Below are 7,054 nucleotides of genomic sequence, written 5' to 3' on the forward strand. Positions count from 1 at the left end.
TCTAAGTATTTTATTTTGGTTGCCTCAACACTTGAATTAGCCAATTTTACCTTTATCAATTTAATCTTTTCTTCAGCCATCATTTTTAAATAATTCTCCATAAAATTCTGCTCATAGTCTTCGGCATCTTGATAGTTTGTTTTTTCATTTGACATTTTTATGGTTTAAAAACACTAAAAAATACAAATAAATTGGTTTTAATATTTTATGTAAAATCCACAATTATGCTTCTATGTTATGATGTTTACATATAAATATCAGTCTATTGATATAAATGATGACTGTTTAGCAAAATACTTTGTATAATCCACAATAGATACAACACTATACTAGTGTATTGTGAGGATTTTATTACTTCTTAATAAAAAATATAACATAAAAGAATATTGATTTGAAGTTAACATATTTGAATCATCATTGAACATATGCTATAAAGAGTTATCTATAGTATATCATTATCGAGTGAAATTAACATTTTAAACATCATAAAGTATTTGTTTCTGGTGCAAGTAGACTTATATAATAATATCTAAAATATTTAGGTCTATATAGAAATGTATATTGAAGGTAATATTCAGGTAGTTGTTCACTATTATTTTGAATAACTTATTTTTTAATGTTCCTAAAGAATAAAGAATATTAAATTTTCAACGATAAAAAATCATTATATAGTGTTTCCAATAATTAAACTGCAAAGTATCACAAAAGTCAGTTAATATTTAATGGAATTAATCAATGTATAAGTTTTGAAGCTAAAAAGTATTTATCATACAAGAAATCCTTTACAGTTTAAAATAAAATATTAGAATCTATAACAATTTTAAAATATATCATGAAATTTTAATAATCACCAGTCAAGTTGGTTGATCTTATCTAATTTGTCCTTAATCGGAATAATTTCACTCTTAACTTTAGTTCTCATGTAAAATATAGGACAATCTCTATTAACGCATAAAACAGTATTCATAACACTTCCCATACATCTTTGGCATTCTCTCCAGCATTCATGGAATCTTTGAGTTTTATTGTTATAATCACTTTGCAAAGTAACCAAATGCTTGGGAAAGTCGGATTTACAGTCCTCACAAATAATTAATCCCACTTTTTTACAACCCACACACACTTCCTTCTTTACCATAAACGCATTCAAAGGTCCCGTCACATTTGTTGTATTAATCACCTTGGCGTGTTCTCCCTGGAATAGTGAAGAAATGTTATCCATAATCGGATCAAACAGTCTATATATTGGCTTTGATAATTGATTTTCAATATAATATTCCTGATCAATTGGAATATTATTCTCTAGTGCGTAGAGAGGATCTTCACTCCTTTCATAAATCTTACTATTCTTATTTCCCCTGACAATCACATATGGAATTCTATCCCCAATTCGGACTTCTACCCCTCTACTACGTAATATATCAACCAATTCAACATGTGCAGACTTTACAGCATAGTTTGATTTAGTATAAGATTTGGAAATTACCAATTGTGATAGATCAATTTTGTCTTGATATAATTCAGATACCTTAGTCTTTACAAAATCTACGGCAGCTGATATATCCTTTCTATAAAGGATGGCATTTAAGCAATTGTTTATAACTGTCTTGACTAACTCACAATTATCTCTTCTGACAGTTTCAATTCCCTTTGTGTCAATTTTATCCGCACATTCAGGATTCATATAAATCAACCCAGCATATCTTTTTTTGTTCATTAGTAAATATGGAGAATATACCTTTTCAAACTCCAAGCTAACGGGTTTATCAAATGTATCTGATACATACTTGGCTATATACTTGCTCATCTCAAAAACTTTTTTGATATCTGGTTCAAAAAAATTGATCATTACAGAATCAGTATCTCCATAAATGACCTGTGTATCGTGTGTATAGTTATTTTTTTTGGAAAACTCCTCTTCTATTAGATCTTTGGTCTTTACAATCATTTCTCTTCCAAAGGCGGTAGTACTTTGTGAAATTTCAAGACATGGTAGTTGACCAACCTTTGCACCCGTAAACCCATAAATACTATTAGCACAAATTTTCAAAGCCAATTGACGCCCATTAAGTGCTGCTTTTAGGGATAAGTCATCTGTTTGTTTTAATTGAATTCTTGCTTCCCTTCTTTTTTGTAATAAACTCTTTAGAATAGTCGGTAACAGGCCAGGCCGGAGCCTTTCTGTAGCAAAATAATTCCCAGATGGTGTTTCAATAGCAAGTGGTTCAGAAATTACTTGAGAACCATTCTTTTCCTTGGTCTTTTGATCTTGAATGATTTTGTTATATTGCGATTTGGTTAGGTGAGTAGTGTAACATAAATTCTTTGAAATCATGATGGACGGGTATAGTGAACAGAAATCAAGCACAGCAATAGGATTTTCATAAAATCCTTTAATAGGATCCATGACAAATGCTCCTTCATAGGTTGAATCATCATCATTAACCTCCAAATCAGGAATAACATATCCATTACGACCAGATTCAAGGTATATTTGTGACAAAACCTTGATTGACGATCCCCTTGTTGAAAAATAATCTATTGGAACGTGAGTGGCTCTTGAAAGTTCTGAATAGTTAACTATAATGTTCAGCTTCATCAAAAGTCTCACAGGTAAAAGAGTATCCTTCAGACAATAACTTGCAATTCTTCTTCTAGTTTCCTTATCTCCATTTTGAAGGGCATGCATTGAAGAATATGGTACATCCTCTTTCTGCTCTCCAAGAAAATAAACACTGACAGAATTTAATGAATAACTTCGCAGCTTATAATCACGCTTAAAAATATGAAAGAGATCAAAGATCAATCTTCCATCCAAAAATATATCTGATGTTTCCAAAGATCCAAACCCTGTTGAACTTTGAGTTCTTTTTACAATTTTAGATACTTTTTCAGTTCTGCCTAATCGACCAAAATCCTTGATTTTTAACATTGAAGCACGCTCGAGAATGTATGGAAAATCAAAATTCTTAATATTGTATCCTGTAATTATATCTGGATCTTCACTTAAGACAAAATCTTTCCATGTCTCCAAAAGTTCGATTTCTGTTTCAAAGCTGTGAACATTGGCACCTGGAATATTACTAGTTTCTTTTAGACAAAAAATATCTTGTTGATATTCATCTTTTCCATGGTGATAGGTCGTATTTCCTATCTGAATGATTGGATCCGATATAGCTTGTGGAAATGCATCAGTACTTCCACAGCATTCAATATCAAATGACATAATTTTTAATGGCAGTAATTTAATATATTCATTTTCCAATGGTATTGGCTCAATATTTTTGTAAGATGTATTGATCATATATGGCTTGTCATTCATCACAGTGAAGTCTTTTATGCGAATATAACTCATTCCGGTGATATTCATGTCATTCATGAACCTCAACACAAATGGAAAATTACTCTCAAATATTTTACAACGGACTAATACTCCATCAATTCTAAGGCCATTCTCTAAAAAAGCTTTTGCGCTCTTAAAAACCGAAGGGCTATTGAATGATATTTTATAATAAAGTGACTTTCCTTCTGAAAACCCATATATATTTTCTCTTATCATTTCCTCAACATCTAAAACTTTGCCTTTGGTGAAATTAGATGTTAAATATTTATCTAACTTATGGACGTTTATTGTTTTATCGGTTTGAATATAAAAATATGGCAGAAAATCATGCACTTTTATTTGAATTGGAATGCCTATATCAAAAGTATCCTGTGAAAATTTTGTATTCCCTGATCCATTCGGTGTTGAAATTTTTGAATTACAATCTGTCATTTCATTGAGTTCTGGATTAATTCTAATTGCAGTATTTCCAAATATGGTAATTGTAGCAGAGGCAGATTCTAACGATGTAAAGTCCATGGTTGAATCTACGTGAGTCTGTAGAATTACCAATTCAGTCATTTGGGGATAAAAATTCAAAGCAGTTAGATTATTTCGTTTTAGTGTTTATATACTATGGTATTTTTCTATAGATGTTATTGCAGTCTTTCTATTCATCAATTTGTGTCTATGGTTACTTATGGAGATTCAAAGGTTAAATCCTGCATTTCTATTATTAAATTTTCCAGTTATTATTATATAAAAATTCATTTTTAAACAAACATTTTTAACTATACCAAATAGGTATACACAAGAATATTTTTGAAAATTACTATGAACCATATGGCATTCTGTTTCCACTGAGACATTTCCTTACAAGATCTCAATACTTGTTTATATTTCTCAGATCTACTTTTACTAAACCCATGAATCAAAATAAAACACCCACAAGTCAACTAGTTGGAAAAGAATCACTATTCGAAGCTTATAATGTTCAATTTGATGCTAGAGGACGTTTAATTGGAAGAAGTATACCTGAAGAAAGGGTTGTGTTTAATAATACAGTAAATATCTTAGGCAATAATACCAACAAGAAGCATCTCCAGTCCACATTAAGAGACTCTATGAGATCAAGATCCTTTAGTAACAATCAGAGTTATTCTGGAAAATTAAGAACAAAAGTTGATTTTATTCAAAAGTTTATCAACAGATTAGAAAGTATTTGCAGATATGTGCATTCTATTATTTTACTTTGTATGGAGCCGATTAATGTTATTCTTCTTTGTGCTACATGCTCCCTTGGCATTTTATATTATTTTAATAGAGAGGAAAAGATGCACTTATCAGTAATTTTTTTCTCTCTTGCAATTATGATCTTTAATATTTTGTTGGAATTACACCATGATGGAAACATAAAGCATTTTTACGATGAAACTAAAAATGGAAAGATGTATAAAGTTAAAACAATTAATTTTAATCAGCCAGAGGACAATAATATATTAGAAGAATTAGGCCATAAATTTATAATTAAAAATAAAGAAGATATGCAGTGTTCAAAGAAGTTGGATAGCAATACCGATCAACATAAAATTCATCAAGAAGGAAATTTTTCTAAAAATCAAAGTGGAAAATTCATACATGGCCAAGTATATGTTTCAAGTCTTCAACCTGGTGATATTTTAGTTCTTTGTTCTGGAGATATTGTTGGAGAAGATTGCTTTGTAATTACAAGTTATTCGTTAGAGACTGACAGGATCAATGATAAAAATTCCGAAATTTCCAGTCAATTTGATAAAAATTCAAATCTGGCCAGTCCACTATCTACAAATTTATCCGATAGCAATGAAGTATTAGGACTCAAAAAATTTACGAAAATTTTGTCTGGAAAAGCATTTGGTGTAGTTATTGACAAAAATATTCACAATGTTGTAGATTCAACTATCTATTTTAATTATCCACATCAATTTGAAGAAGTTAAAAGTGTACCGAATCGATGCGATCATAGTAGATGGAGTAAAATACACATTGAATTAACTATTTTCTTCTACTTATCACTTTTACTCGCAACAGGAATTTCCATTTGTATCCTAATTTATAACTTAGTTATATTAAGAAAGTTTAATAATAATTGGAAAATTGATGTTAATGAGATCTTATCGATTGTCGTCGGTATATATATAGGATTTATTCCTGAAGGGATTCCATCGGCTGTAAAGTCATTGCTCTTTGAGTCTTCTTATAAATTGTATAATAAGGGAATATTGGTAAAAGATGTTGAAGTGATTACAAAAATTACCCAAATACAGCAGCTTATTCTTCATGATAAAGTTATATTTGAGGATGAAATGACTGTTGATACATTTTACGACGGTCTGGATTGTTTAGATGTACAAACAACCTTATCTGAGGGATCGCAATATCAGAAATCAATATTATTTGAAATAGGTGATTTATGCAATAAGTTAAGTTTTGACTTACTGAGGAATATTAATAAAAAAGAGAGCTCAGATACTAAAAATCAAAAGGATAAAGCAAGTAAGAGCAAACTCTTCAAATTGATTTCCACAAATGGACGAACTAGAGATAATCAAATTTCAAAGGAAGGGGTGGTTATTAAAGCTATACGTAAGTTTGGGAAAGTATGTAGGGATGTCGCAAAATCGACGAATTATTCAAAACATCAAAAGATAGCAAATAGTTTTCGTAGCTCTTTATTGGAAACTTCAATTAATAACGATATTATTGTCACTCGTAAAGCATGGACCTCTAACAACTATGTAAGTTCAAAACATGAAATAGCTGATCCTATATTTTTTCTCTGTAGTTCTCGAGCCAGTTTGAAATTGTGTAAAAGTAAATTTGTAAATAAAAAGCTTATTAAGATGGATAATCATGAAAAGAATAAAACAAAAAAAGCAATACACAAAATAGAATTAAAGGGAGGGAAAGCTATTGCTATAGTAAGGTATAATGCAAATATGAACAATTTGTCAATATCTTCAAAACATCAAAACTCAACCTATATATTCAATCTGGTTTCTATTGTTGGTCTCACAGCTATTCCACGATCGGGTGTTAAAATCACATGTGATATTATTAGATCCGCAGGAATCAATATAGGGTTTATAACTCGTAATAATATCAAACAATCTCTAAATGTTGCAGAGGATATTCTAGGAATACGAATAGCTAATGAAGACAAACTATTTGAGGAAAATTCATCACCCTCAAACATAGGTCCGTTACAAAAAACTAATCTCGAATTAAATAATCCATGTCTGAATCCATCCAATTCCACAATTCGGACAGCAAATGAATCACTTTCAAGGAGTAAGTTTGATTCTATTAAAAATATGATTAATTCCGATATGTTTGATCAACTAACAACTTGTGACAAAATGAAATTTCTTTCACAGAAAGAGTATTTTTTGTGTAAAATAAACGGAAGCATAGAATCTGTCTACAATGATGAATTACATGGAATTTCATCAATTAATTTTGTTCAAACGATTGATGATATTAAAAACAATAAGGTGGAAAATTCTGTTGTCGTTTGTCTTTCTAGTGCACCTGATACAGTCAAAGATATGGCTGATATTGTCCTGACTAATTTCTATGATATTATTTATGTAATTGAAGAAGGTAGATTGTATTTTGTAAATCTAAAAAAATCAGTAAGATATATTTTAACTCACATTTCTCCACAGGTAGTTCCAATTTTCTTTCATATTT

The 7,054-nt window shown here is 30.1% G+C and overlaps 1 pseudogene; it reads right to left on the reverse strand.

The window, feature by feature from the left end:
* Positions 1-847: 847 nt before the first annotated feature.
* LOC147075326 (uncharacterized) lies at positions 848-3,775 on the reverse strand (annotated as a pseudogene).
* Positions 3,776-7,054: the final 3,279 nt, after the last annotated feature.

This window comes from Rhyacophila brunnea, unplaced genomic scaffold (assembly GCF_057557595.1).
Source record: "Rhyacophila brunnea isolate RB1 unplaced genomic scaffold, BYU_Rbru_1.0 scaffold_149, whole genome shotgun sequence".
NCBI classification, from domain to species: Eukaryota; Metazoa; Arthropoda; class Insecta; order Trichoptera; family Rhyacophilidae; genus Rhyacophila; species Rhyacophila brunnea.